At 38.5% G+C, this 11,836-nt stretch overlaps 1 pseudogene; it reads left to right on the top strand.

Moving 5' to 3' along the window:
* The first annotated feature begins 10,291 nt into the window (after nt 1–10,291).
* LOC105871884 (2-iminobutanoate/2-iminopropanoate deaminase pseudogene) lies at nt 10,292–11,035 on the top strand (annotated as a pseudogene).
* The last annotated feature ends 801 nt before the right edge of the window (nt 11,036–11,836 follow it).

Below are 11,836 nucleotides of genomic sequence, written 5' to 3'. Positions count from 1 at the left end.
TAAGTCATCTCAGATTTGGCGGTAGGAGCCCCTTCAAGCCGACTCCTGTGTCCTTGTGACATGTCCCCATTTTTGGAGCATGGCCTTGCTTTTGGATGCAACAAGGACTCCCAGCCTCATGTGCCCCAGCCCTGAAACCAGCCTTTCCCCCCAAAAGCATTTGTTGGTTCCTTTTAGTGGAGAATAGTATTTAGAAACCAGGACCTGAATGCAAGGGGTGCATTGCTACTTGTGTCATCATTTCTAGAACCTCTCAGTTCAACTGAACTGGAATTACATATATAGTTACTTCCACACAACTCTTCTGATTTATTTCCCTGTAGGTTCATTAAGTAAATTTTGCGTATTCTAGAACTTCATACAAATGAAATTATACAACATGTATATGTTTTATATCTGAGTTCTTTCAACTAACATAATGTTTGTGCAAGGCTTTTGTGTTGCTGCATGTGTTATTAGTTTGTTCCTTTTTGTGTTAAGCAGTAATATTTTATAAATATTCCATAATCTGTTTATTCACTGTCCTATTGATGGACATTTGGGTTATTGCCATTATGGGGCTATAATGTATAAAGCTGCTATGAGGATTCATGTATAAGGGATTTTGTGAACATATACTTTCATTTTTGTTGGATAAATACCTAGAAGTGGAATTGATGAATAATGGGGTAGATGTATATTTAACTTTTTTCATGCTTTTCTTTGTAATAGCTTTATTAAAGTATAATTCACATATGTTTAAGTTTATAAGAAATAGCCAAATAGCTTTCTAAAGTGGTTGTACCATTTTGTATTTCTACCAACAATGTATAAGAATTCCTATTGCTTCACATCCTAGCTAACATTTAAAGTTGTCTCCATGCTAGTGATAGTGATCTCGCTGTTGTTTTAATTTGCATTTCTCTAGATGACTAATAATATTTTTCAAATGTTCAAAGGTCATCTGTATATATTCTCTTGTGAAATATCTGTTTAAGTCTTTTGACAATAAAATAATTAAAATGTTTTTGTTATTGAGTTGTAGGATTCCTTTATATCATATATTCTGTATACAAATCTTTTCTCTGATGTATATTTTGCAAATATTTCCTCCAAGTCTGTGGCTTGCTTATTCATATGTCTTGTTGGTGTCTTCTGAGAAGCAGAAGTTTTTAATTTTGACAAACTTAAATTTATGGAAATTTTCTTTTATTGTTTTGCTATCTGAGTCCTAAGAAATCTTTGCCTATTCCAGTTTATTAGTATGTTCTCTTGTATTTTCTTCTAGAAACTTTATAGATTTAGCTTAATTTAGGAAGAGGTCTGTCATTCATTTTAAATTAGTTTTTGTGTATGATGAGAGGTAGGGGGTCAATTTTCAAAAGTATAGATATTTAGTTGTTGTAGCACCATCTGTTAAAAATACTTTCTTTTACCCAATGCTTTGGAGCTTTTGTAAAAAAAGACAATCTATTGAGTGGATATGTGTAGTTCTATTCTGAATTCTCAGTTCTCTCTTATTGAATTGTCTGTCTTTTTGGCATTTGCTATGGCTTGAATGTTCCTGTCCCCCACTCCCAATTCATATGTTGAATTTCTAAGCCCTAAGGTGACAGTATTAGGAGGTGAGGTCTTTGGTTGTTTAGGTTTCTCATGATTGGGATTAGTGCCCATATAAAAGCGATCCCAGAGAGATAGCTTGTCCTTTCCACTATGGGAGGACATAGCAAGAAGGCACCAGACACTGAATTTCCTGGCACCTTGATCTTGAACTTCCCAGCATCCACAACTGTGAGCAATAAATATCTGTTGTTTATAAGCCACCCAAATGGTGTTTTATTACATCAGCCTGAATGGAATATAATACCATTCCCATAGCTTATTAATTATTATATATATTACTATATATATAATATACTATACTTGAAGTCAGGTAATATAGTATGTTTTCAACTTTGTGTTCTTTTTCAATATTATTATGCTGGAAACTGAAATGATGGTACATGTCAGAAGGCATTGGAGCCAGCTTAAAGGGACTCTCATTGGCCAAAAATGGGACAACTTGAATTAAGGGTGGAAATTAATTACAGACCACTCAAAAGTGATAATCCATGAGTCCACACCTATAATAAGTGATAAATAAATGAGGAGAAGGGAGAGCTCTTGCTTACAGAAAAATGATTCATGATTGGTGAATGTGGAGGAATGCTGGAGTTTTAAAAAAATGCATTCTGCAACCATCATAGTGAAGATGGTTCAGACAAGGATAGTCAATGGAGGCTAAATCTAGGGGGATTTTGATGAGGAATGAGATGTTAAAATGTCTAGCATGATTTTGGATTTGTCTGTTTCTCCCATTAGTTCTATAAGTTTTGGTTCATGTACTTTGAAACACTGTTAATAGGCTCATAAATGTTTATTATGGTTATGTCTTCCTGATGAATTGATTCGTTTGTCGTCTTTAAACATCCCTCTTTATCTCTGGTAATTCTCTTCTTCCTGAAGTCTAGTGTGTTTCAATCTATCTGTGTCTTCATAGTTAAAGTTCCTTTCTGGTAGACTGCACATAGCTAAATCTTACTGCCTTATCCATCTAACAGTCTCTGCCTTTTAATTGGAGTTTTTAGTCTATTAATGTTTAATGCGAGTATTGATATGGTTGGATTTTGGCCTACTATTTTTTTACTTGTTTTATATTTTCTGTATTTGTTTTTGTTTTTCTATTTTACCTCTCCTGTATTATTTGGAATTAGTCAAATACTTCTTTGTATCTCATTTTAATTTTTTAATTGAATTTTTAACTATATCTCTTTGTATTCTATAGAGATTGCTCTAGAGATTACCCTATGCATCCTTAATTTATAAGAGACTGACTACTTAGTTAATATGGTACAATTTCACATAAAATACATTATTGCAAGATTATGGTTTAACTAACCTTATCCTGTGTGCCATTATTATAATGCATATTGCATATATGTATATAAATCCCACAATATATTGTTATATTTTTTCTTTAAACTACTGTTTTTTTTTTAAATTAAAAGCAGAAAAAATATAACCTTTTATGCTTATTCACATATTTGTTATTTCTAGTGCTCGTCATGTGTTCTTGTAGATCTGGGTTTCCACCTGATGTCATTTTCTTGTCAACCTGAAAAAATTTAATTTGTTATTTCTCATATTTCAAGCTGGCTGGCAAAAAAGTTTCTACATTTTTATTTACCTGAAAAAATATTTATTTTACTTTCACTTTTTAAATTTTTAATTATTATGGATACATAATATATTTATAGGGTACATGTGATATTTTGGTACAGACATACAATGTATAATAATCAAATAAGGGTGATTGGGGTATCTAGCACCTCAAGCATTTATTATTTCTTTGTGTTAGGAACATTCCAATTCTACTCTTTTAGTTATTTAAAAGTATATCATAACTTATTGTTGATGGTAATAATTTTGTTGTGCTATCAAATGTTGTTCATTCTATCTAACTCTATTTTTTGCACCCATTAACCACCCTTTATTGTCTTTTTTGAAGGACAGTTTTGCTTAACATAGAATCCTGGGTTGACAATTGTTTTTTCTTTCAGCATTTAAAAGATGTTTTTCCATTTTCTTTTTGACTTTATTATTTTTGATAAGAAGTTAGTCATTTTTATAGTTGTTTCCTTGCATTTTGTTATTTTCTTCTGGGTTTTATAAAGATTTTTTTATCTATTTTTTCAGCAGTTTGTGATGTGCTGGGTATAATTTTCTTTGTATTTACCTTTCTTGGGTTTTGCTGAGCTTTTTGTTTTGTTTTTCACTAAATTGCTAGGTAAACAAGTAAGACCACTAGATATATCTTTATATGTCACTGAAACTCCATTTTCTTTGCTTTTTCTTCTCTGTTCTACAGATTGGATAACGTCTATTGTCTATTTTCAAGTTCACTGTTCCTTTATATTTTCATCACCAATCTGCTGTTAAACCACTCAGTATATTTTTAATTTCATATATTATAGTTCTTAGTTCTGGAATTTCTATTTTTTAAAGTAGTTTCAGTTTCTTGCTGAGATTCCTCAACTGTTCTATCATTATGGCAATGCTTTTCTTTGAATCCTTGAACATAGTTTTAATACCCACTTTGAAATGCTCTTCTTCTGCTAATTGAAACATTCCAATTGTTTCAGGGTTGTCTTTTCTTGGATATTATTTTCTCCTGACCACAGGTCACATTTTTCTGTTTCTTTGCATATCTAGTAATATTTTATTATATACCTGAGATTTTGAACCGTGCCTGTAGAGCCTCTGCATTCAGTTATCTTCCTTTGAATAGTGTTCATGTTTGTTCCAGCAAGCAGTTAACTTGGTTGAGTTTGAATTCCAAACTCAGTCTCCCCTGAGCAGGATAACAGCTGAACTGCTCAATCCCTTCAACTTCTCAGCTGTTGCTTTTTGCTGAGAAACTTTCTGACAGACGCACAGTTCAGAAGTCAACAAGAATTTGAGGCGGAGTTTTTGATGTAGATTTTTGAGGTTTCACATTTTGTGGCTCCTTTCCAGTATTTCCTCCTCACTTTGCACCCTTAAAACTCTGTCCTCTGACTCATCAAGCCAATATGACTGAGGCTTTTTGCTTAAGTTCTGGCCACTCTGGGCTACATAGATTGAGAAGTATTCTAACACAAAAATGTAGTCAACTTCCCTCCAGTTTCTGTCTGCTTTTGGTAACAGGTTAACCATTGCCTTCAGATAGTTATTTTGTCCAGAGTGTACATTGTGACTTGCAGGAGGTTATATGCTACAGGCTACTCTATGGGAAGTATAAGTCCCTGTGATTGTTTATCAATATGGTTGTTTATTAAATGTCTGCCTTCCTCACTAGAGGGATCTCCATAAGGGCAGGGCCATTGTGATTTTATTTACTATTATAGTCCTGTTGCCTGATATTTAGTAGCCACTCAATAAATACTAACAGGGCGAATGAATGTTACTTAATTCTCACAATTCCCACATCATCACATACCCATGTTCTTTCCCCCTCTGTTCCCACAGCTTTGCTCTTAGACTAGTTATTCTCATAGTCACAGGACAGCTGCTACAGTTCCAAGGGACTCATGGAGATGTGACAATGCCAAGAGGAAGAGGAGAGATTGTCTCTTCCTAGGCTTTTGCTGTTCAGAGCAGAGAAACTTTCCCCTAGCTGGCTTCCCATCCTACTTCCTTGGCCAGAACTGGCCCTCGTGCCCACATCCTCAGTTGATTACTAGTGAGGGGAATGGGCCCCTAGGAGTGGTTTAGACTAATTGGGACTTATCCCTGGACTACTTGAAAGAAGGCAGACAGCAGAACAAAATCTTGACATGGCTGGCAAGAGAAAGGGAGTGAGATGACCAATGGATGACAACAAATAGTGACTTCTACAAATGATTGGCAAAATCAGATGTGGGCTCTGTCTTCATGGAGCACACAGTCTGATGGGAGAGATTTATCTAATAACCTTATAAACGTGATTAAAACTGAGGTAGTGTTCTTAAGGAAAGGAAATTCAGTTGTATAATAACATATGACGAGGAAACTGAACTAGGTCGGAGGTGGGGGTGGTGAGGATGGTTGGGGAAGCCCAGAACACGGTCTGCAGGATGGCTGGCCTGGATTCAAGTTCTACTCCAAATCAAGCTGAGTGTCCATCAATTCATGAGTGGGTAAAGAAAATGTGGTGGATATATACACCATGGAATACTACTTATTCACAAAAAGGAATGAAATAAAGTCATTTGCAGCAACTTGGATGGAACTGGAGACCATTATCCTGAGTGAACTATCTCAGGAATGGAAAACCAAGCGCCATATGTTCTCACTAATAAGTGGGAGCTAAACGATGGGTACACGCAGGCACAAAGAGATATAAAAGACACTGGAAACCAGGAATGGGGGGGGGGTCGGGAAGGGGACTGAGGGATAGAAACTTACCTCTAGGGCCCAATGAACACCATTCTGGTGACTGGCACACCAAAAGCATTAGACAAGGTATCCACATAACGAAAACATTTATACACCCTTAAATTTTTGAAATAAAAAGAAGTCTTTAAATTCCACTCCACTTCCTACCTGTGTGATTTTGGATAAGTCACTTCACCTCTCTGAGCCCAGCTGCAACTATAACAATCTTTCCTAGGGTTTTAAAGGATGGAACGAGCCACTCTGTGTAACCACTTGGCCCATAGTAGGCACTTCAGTGGTTCCTTTCCCAGTTGGAAGAGGGGTGGGGAGTGTATCTTTGGAGTTAGCAAAAGACAGGATGATTCCTCATGTTAGCTTTGGAAAACGTCTTAGCCTGACAGCCGTGACCGAGTCTGACATCATCGGGCCTCAGTCAGGAGCACTGAGAGTCACACTCTTAATTAAAAATATTCAGAGTTTGTGACTAATTGCAATCCTTTTCAGATCCTTTCCCTAAGAATTTGACTTTTCTCCCCACCCACCCAGAGGTCAGGCTTAGAATGTAACAAGGCCAATAAATCTTCCACTGAAGATGGCCTCCCTCTAGAGCAAGCGGGAACAGGGCTCATCTGGATTAGGAAGCTAGACGGCTCCGAGTCACCTGGTGAGGTTTACGTGCACAGCTGGCGCCCAGCCCACCTAATTAGGACCAGAGAGTGGCGGAGAAGGGCACGGGCGCGTATTCTAGGTGTCCTCCTCCAGTGTCTGTTTCCAATAACAGCAGCAAGTAGCAGAGGCGGCAGGGCGAGTGTGGAGCGTGGTGACATCATCCCCCAGCTGTTTTACACATCTGTAACACGGCTCATTAGGACTCTCTTAACACCTCATCCTTCCCTGTTCCACGCAGCTCCAGTTGCACGAGAAAAGGTGCTCTTGCATGTGAGGGGGCCTGGAGGTTGGGGCTGCCTTCAGGGTCAAAGATCCGCTTGGGCACTCTACCAGTCACTAGAATGTTCGCAAGGACACCCCCGTTCAGCATGTGTTCCTTTAAAGTGCTAATGGCTTCAATATGAGGCTGGCACTTCTGCCCGGTCGCTGGTGTTCAGGGCCAGCTTAGTGCTGGGGAGCAGACCATCTGCAGCAGCTGCAAAAATGTTTTTGCTTATTTTGAGCATTCTAAGTTTTTCCTAGCCATGAATAACAACAATCGAATAAATCATCCCACAGTGTGTAGGATGGCTGTTTTTTTCAACAAGAACAAAAAATGGTGTATCGTGTGCTGTGGATATTACACATAAAAAATTCCACCATATTTATGTGCAGCAGTGAACTAAATGTATTTAGATATTTGAGTCTGTCTTAAATCATATGAATGCAAAAATCTTCCTAGATTTCACTGGAAAGCCTCAATGACTAAACTAAAAAAAGAGTTTTATTACTATTAATATCAAGCGTAGTGCATATTCTGAAATAAGATATAAATGACATATACAAAATAAAAAAAGAAGCTTTGTCAATAGACAACCTCAGGGAATAGAGCAGAGTCCCAGATTTAGGGACTTTGGTTTGAGTTCTAAATTTTACTAGGGAGGTTGTGGGGGTGTTCATTTAAACTCTCAAAGTTCCCACCCTCCTTTTTTTTGAATGGGGATGATAAAATGCCTCTCCCAGGTTTTTTGAGAGGATTGAAAACAAAAAATTTGGAAAGTCCTTAGCATTATACCTATCCCAAGTTAGTGCTTGAATATGTTAGCTATTGTTATTATTGCTATTACTGTTCTTATTTCTTCTACAACTGTGTTATCATCAAAATTCAAAGTAACATTTTCATCAACTATTAAGTGCCACATGTATCATGTTTTAACTACTATAAAATGCTATTAACAAAAAGATAATTATTTTATTGTTTCTAAGAAATAAAAACGGCTGCCTATCAAACAGTGGCACATTGCTTTCTTGTTATGTCAGCTGTGAGATGTGGTCTTTTCAGTTAGGATAGAGTAGGTTATGCTGCAGTAACAAACAACTGCAAAGCTCCATGGCTTAACCCAGCCAAAGTGTGTTTCTAGCTTACATTATATGTCATATGCCAGGCTGCGCTCACTGTGGTCACTTGGGAACCGTATTAGTTTGCTACGGATGCCATAACAAAAGCACCACGGACTGGATGGCATATGTAACAGAAATCTATTGTCTCACTGTTCTGGAGTTCCCTTCTCCTTGGCTAGCAGATGGCCGTCTTCTCCATGTGTCTTCTCTCTGTGCATGTCTGTGTCCTGATCTTCTCTTCTTACAGGGACATCTGTCGTGTTGGACTAATGCCCACACTAACGACCTCGTTTTAACTTAATTATCTCTGTAAAGGCCCTATGTTCAAATACAGTCACAATCTGTGGTACTGGGGATAGAACTTCAACACAGGAATTTTGAGGGGCACGACTCAGCCTACATCAGGAACACGGGCTAGTGGAGGCTCCCGCTGGCCAGCTCCTCCCATGGTCACTGGGCAGGGGCAGAGGCACATGCCCAGCTGCACTGGCTCGTCAAGGCTTCCACTCAGGACTCATACTGTGGGCCGAAGCAAGTCACAGGGCCACATGTAACTTCAAAAGGCTGCGTAACTGCGGAAGTGCAATGCCACCTAGTACCTAGAGCAAAAAGAATTGGCATTTTTTTTGACAGCTTAATAACCATCACACAGCCCAATTTCAGAGACACTAACATGAAAGAAATGTGTATCTTAGAACCAACAAATAGGAGATATGAGAGATTGTAATTACTGCACGGTGAGGGTGATAGTTTGAATGAATAGGACTGACTTAGTCAAGTCACTCTCTCTAGGTCTCAATTTTCCCATCTAGAAAATGGACTCGGCTGGGCACAGTGGTTCATGCCTATAATCCCAGCACTTTGGGAGGCTGAAGCAGAGGATTACTTGAGGCCAGGAGTCCAAGACCAGCATGGGCAATATAATGAGACCTTATCTGTACAGAAAAATAAGAAAAATTGGCCAGGCATGGTGGAGGGTGCTTGTAGTCCCAGCTACTCTGGAGGCTGAGGTGGGAGGGCTGCTTAATCCCAGAAATTCAAGGTTACAGCGAGCTATGATTGTACCACTGCACTCCGGCCTGGGCAATATAGTGAGACTCTGTCTCTGAAAAAATAAAGGAAAAAAAGAAAAAACCTGGACTAGATGGTTCTCTAATTATCAATAATTTAATGATCATAAATTTTAATAGTCATTAAAAGTGTAAGAATCAAATTCTGGAAAGCATCAACAATCTCCCTGGCCTTTGAAAATGATCGAATTTTACAGATCGAGCCCTCTTTTCTTGTGAGCAGGTGCATGAGTACAGAAAGCGTGTGCAGTGAACCATTGCTGTTTGCTTCTTCATTGTCCATTTCTCCTGTTCTGGAAGCTCTCAAGGTATGTGGCCATGTTAGGAAATGGAGACTACGCTGGGCAGGTGTTGCATTCCTCTCGCCACCATACTTGGTGCAGGGATGTGCTCATGACAAAACCTGACACCATGAGATGAAAATAGATTCCTTTCTTCCTGAGGCTGCTGCGAGAGCCTCAGAATCTCTGCCCTGGGCGTGAGGCAGATCGTAGATAAGGTTCGAAGCTGCAAGAACCATTTTTCACCACCAGAATCCTGAGAAGGAAGCCAACCTGGTGCTAAGAGTCGTCAAGAGACCAATCTTATTTGATATTATTTGAGTCCCTGGATCTATCTGTGCCTGAAGCGAGATCTATTCAATAACATAAATCAAAAATTCTCTCTTTTGACTTGCGACTGAAAAGCTGGAATGGTCCTATCTGATAATGGAGTGGGATAATAATTTTGAATATTTAATCTAATAAGAATCCCAATGCCATGCCTGAATACCAAAAAAGATAACAGTATATTAAAAAAAAGCATTTCTATCAGTTTCCTACAAGGCCATCAGAATTCCTGTCTCACAACTTAATTTTCTGAGTTGAGCTTTACTGTCATATATGAATAGCCATAGGAAAGTCACTAATGTATTTATTATAAAAATATCACTGAAAGACATTGTCTCATATATCACTCAGTGATGCTTTCATAAGTAAATTTCTTTTAGAATTCAGCATTAAGAGAAACCTGAGGAAAGGAGATGCCCTTCTTCTCTTCTGAATATGGGAATAACTAATCTTGTATTCCTTTTTGCTTTGGCTTCCAGGAAGCTCAGAACCAGATGCAAACCTCAATCTCAAGTTTTTCTATGCTACCTTGCGATTGGCACATTTTCCTTTACTTTGGTTCTTGTGTTCCGTGTATCCTACACATTCTATGTGCTTTTGTTTTACACCACTCCAAACTCTTAATGGAAGAAGCTGTAAACAAACAGACAGATGTCGTCCTTGATCAGAAGCATGATCAGCACCACCAAAGCCCCGGGGGCCATTGGCCCCTACAGTCAAGCTGTATTAGTCGACAAGACCGTTTACATTTCAGGACAGATAGGCATGGACCCGTCAAGTGGACAGCTTGTGCCAGGAGGGGTAGAAGAAGAAGCTAAACAAGCTCTTAAAAACATGGGTGAAATTCTGAAAGCTGCAGGCTGTGACTTCACTAATGTGGTAAAAACAACTGTTTTGCTGGCTGACATAAATGACTTCAATACTGTCAATGACATCTACAAACAGTATTTCAAGAGTAATTATCCTGCAAGAGCTGCTTACCAGGTTGCCGCTTTGCCTAAAGGAGGCAGAATTGAAATTGAAGCAGTAGCTAGCTGTCCGAGGACCTTTCACAACACCATTGCTATAAGTGGGCCCAGTGTTTAGTCTGGAATTTTTACAGTTGATATAATAACCTCTTAATTCTTATAATTGATAGAAGCATAAGCTTGACTAAAATATCTGAAATTATCATGGAAATACGATATAATAGGGGTAGTTGAACATGAATGAAGATTAGATAATGCATCCAGTTGCTGGTGTGTAAATTACACTTAATGTATACCCATATGACTAAATGTAGGAAAGAGATACTTATTACATAGTTACTCAAATAAAGGGTAGGAAAGATGAGTTATTGTTTCTGAGAAACAATCAAAAGCACACTTAATCGAACTAATGATGTGAAATATTTAGTTTTCATGTCAGACCTATGATTTTTTTAGTTGAGTAAAATTAAAGTATTTAAATATGAATGGTAGAGGTCTAGGAGAAGGAAGTGGACCAAAATTTTATATAATTAATATTTTTCTAATGGAAATAAAATAGACATGCATATTAAAAAAAAAACAAAAAAAACCCACAGACAGACAAATGCAATATGCCATGTTCTTGCCATATGCTAAACGTTTTCTCTGAATTGAAATCTGGAAAACTAGGCAGAGACCCCCTAATTCAGGTGCTGATATGAGTTCTCGGAGCCATGCGTTTCATGCTCCTGAAGCATGCAGCTTTCTGGGGTTAATACAGCACTGCGGTCCGTGTCTGTCCGTCTTCACCAGGAGGCAGCTCAAGAAGCAGCTCTGTGTGTTCCGTGTATTGTGTTCCTGTGGCCACACTGCAGGGACCTGTCCTCTATGGGACTTGGCATCCCCTGGATGCGCCCTACATGAGGTTTTCTTTTTTCAGACGGTGTTAAGGGAAAGCTTTGCTGCAAATTATTTTCTCTCTTATAATAAATATTAGGCAATTGGTGCTCCCCACCCCCCACTTCGGCTGCTGGGAAGTGCAGAATTAAAAATGAGAAGATAAATAGCTTCAACTGAATACCCAATCTCTGCATCTGTCCAGGGATGTGTGGCCCGAAGCCCTGGCATGGAGACACTCGAGGCCCGAGGGGAAGGTGGAGGGGACAGTCAAGGGCGAAGGAAGAAGAGGATGTCGGGGGAGAGCCCAGGAATCCTCAGAGTCATTTTCTCAAAGGCTTGACTTTCTTCT

Source organism: Microcebus murinus, chromosome 21, assembly GCF_040939455.1.
Source record: "Microcebus murinus isolate Inina chromosome 21, M.murinus_Inina_mat1.0, whole genome shotgun sequence".
NCBI lineage: Eukaryota > Metazoa > Chordata > Mammalia > Primates > Cheirogaleidae > Microcebus > Microcebus murinus.
Note: the sequence above shows the minus strand (reverse complement) of the source record. Positions and strands in the feature narration are given on the sequence as shown.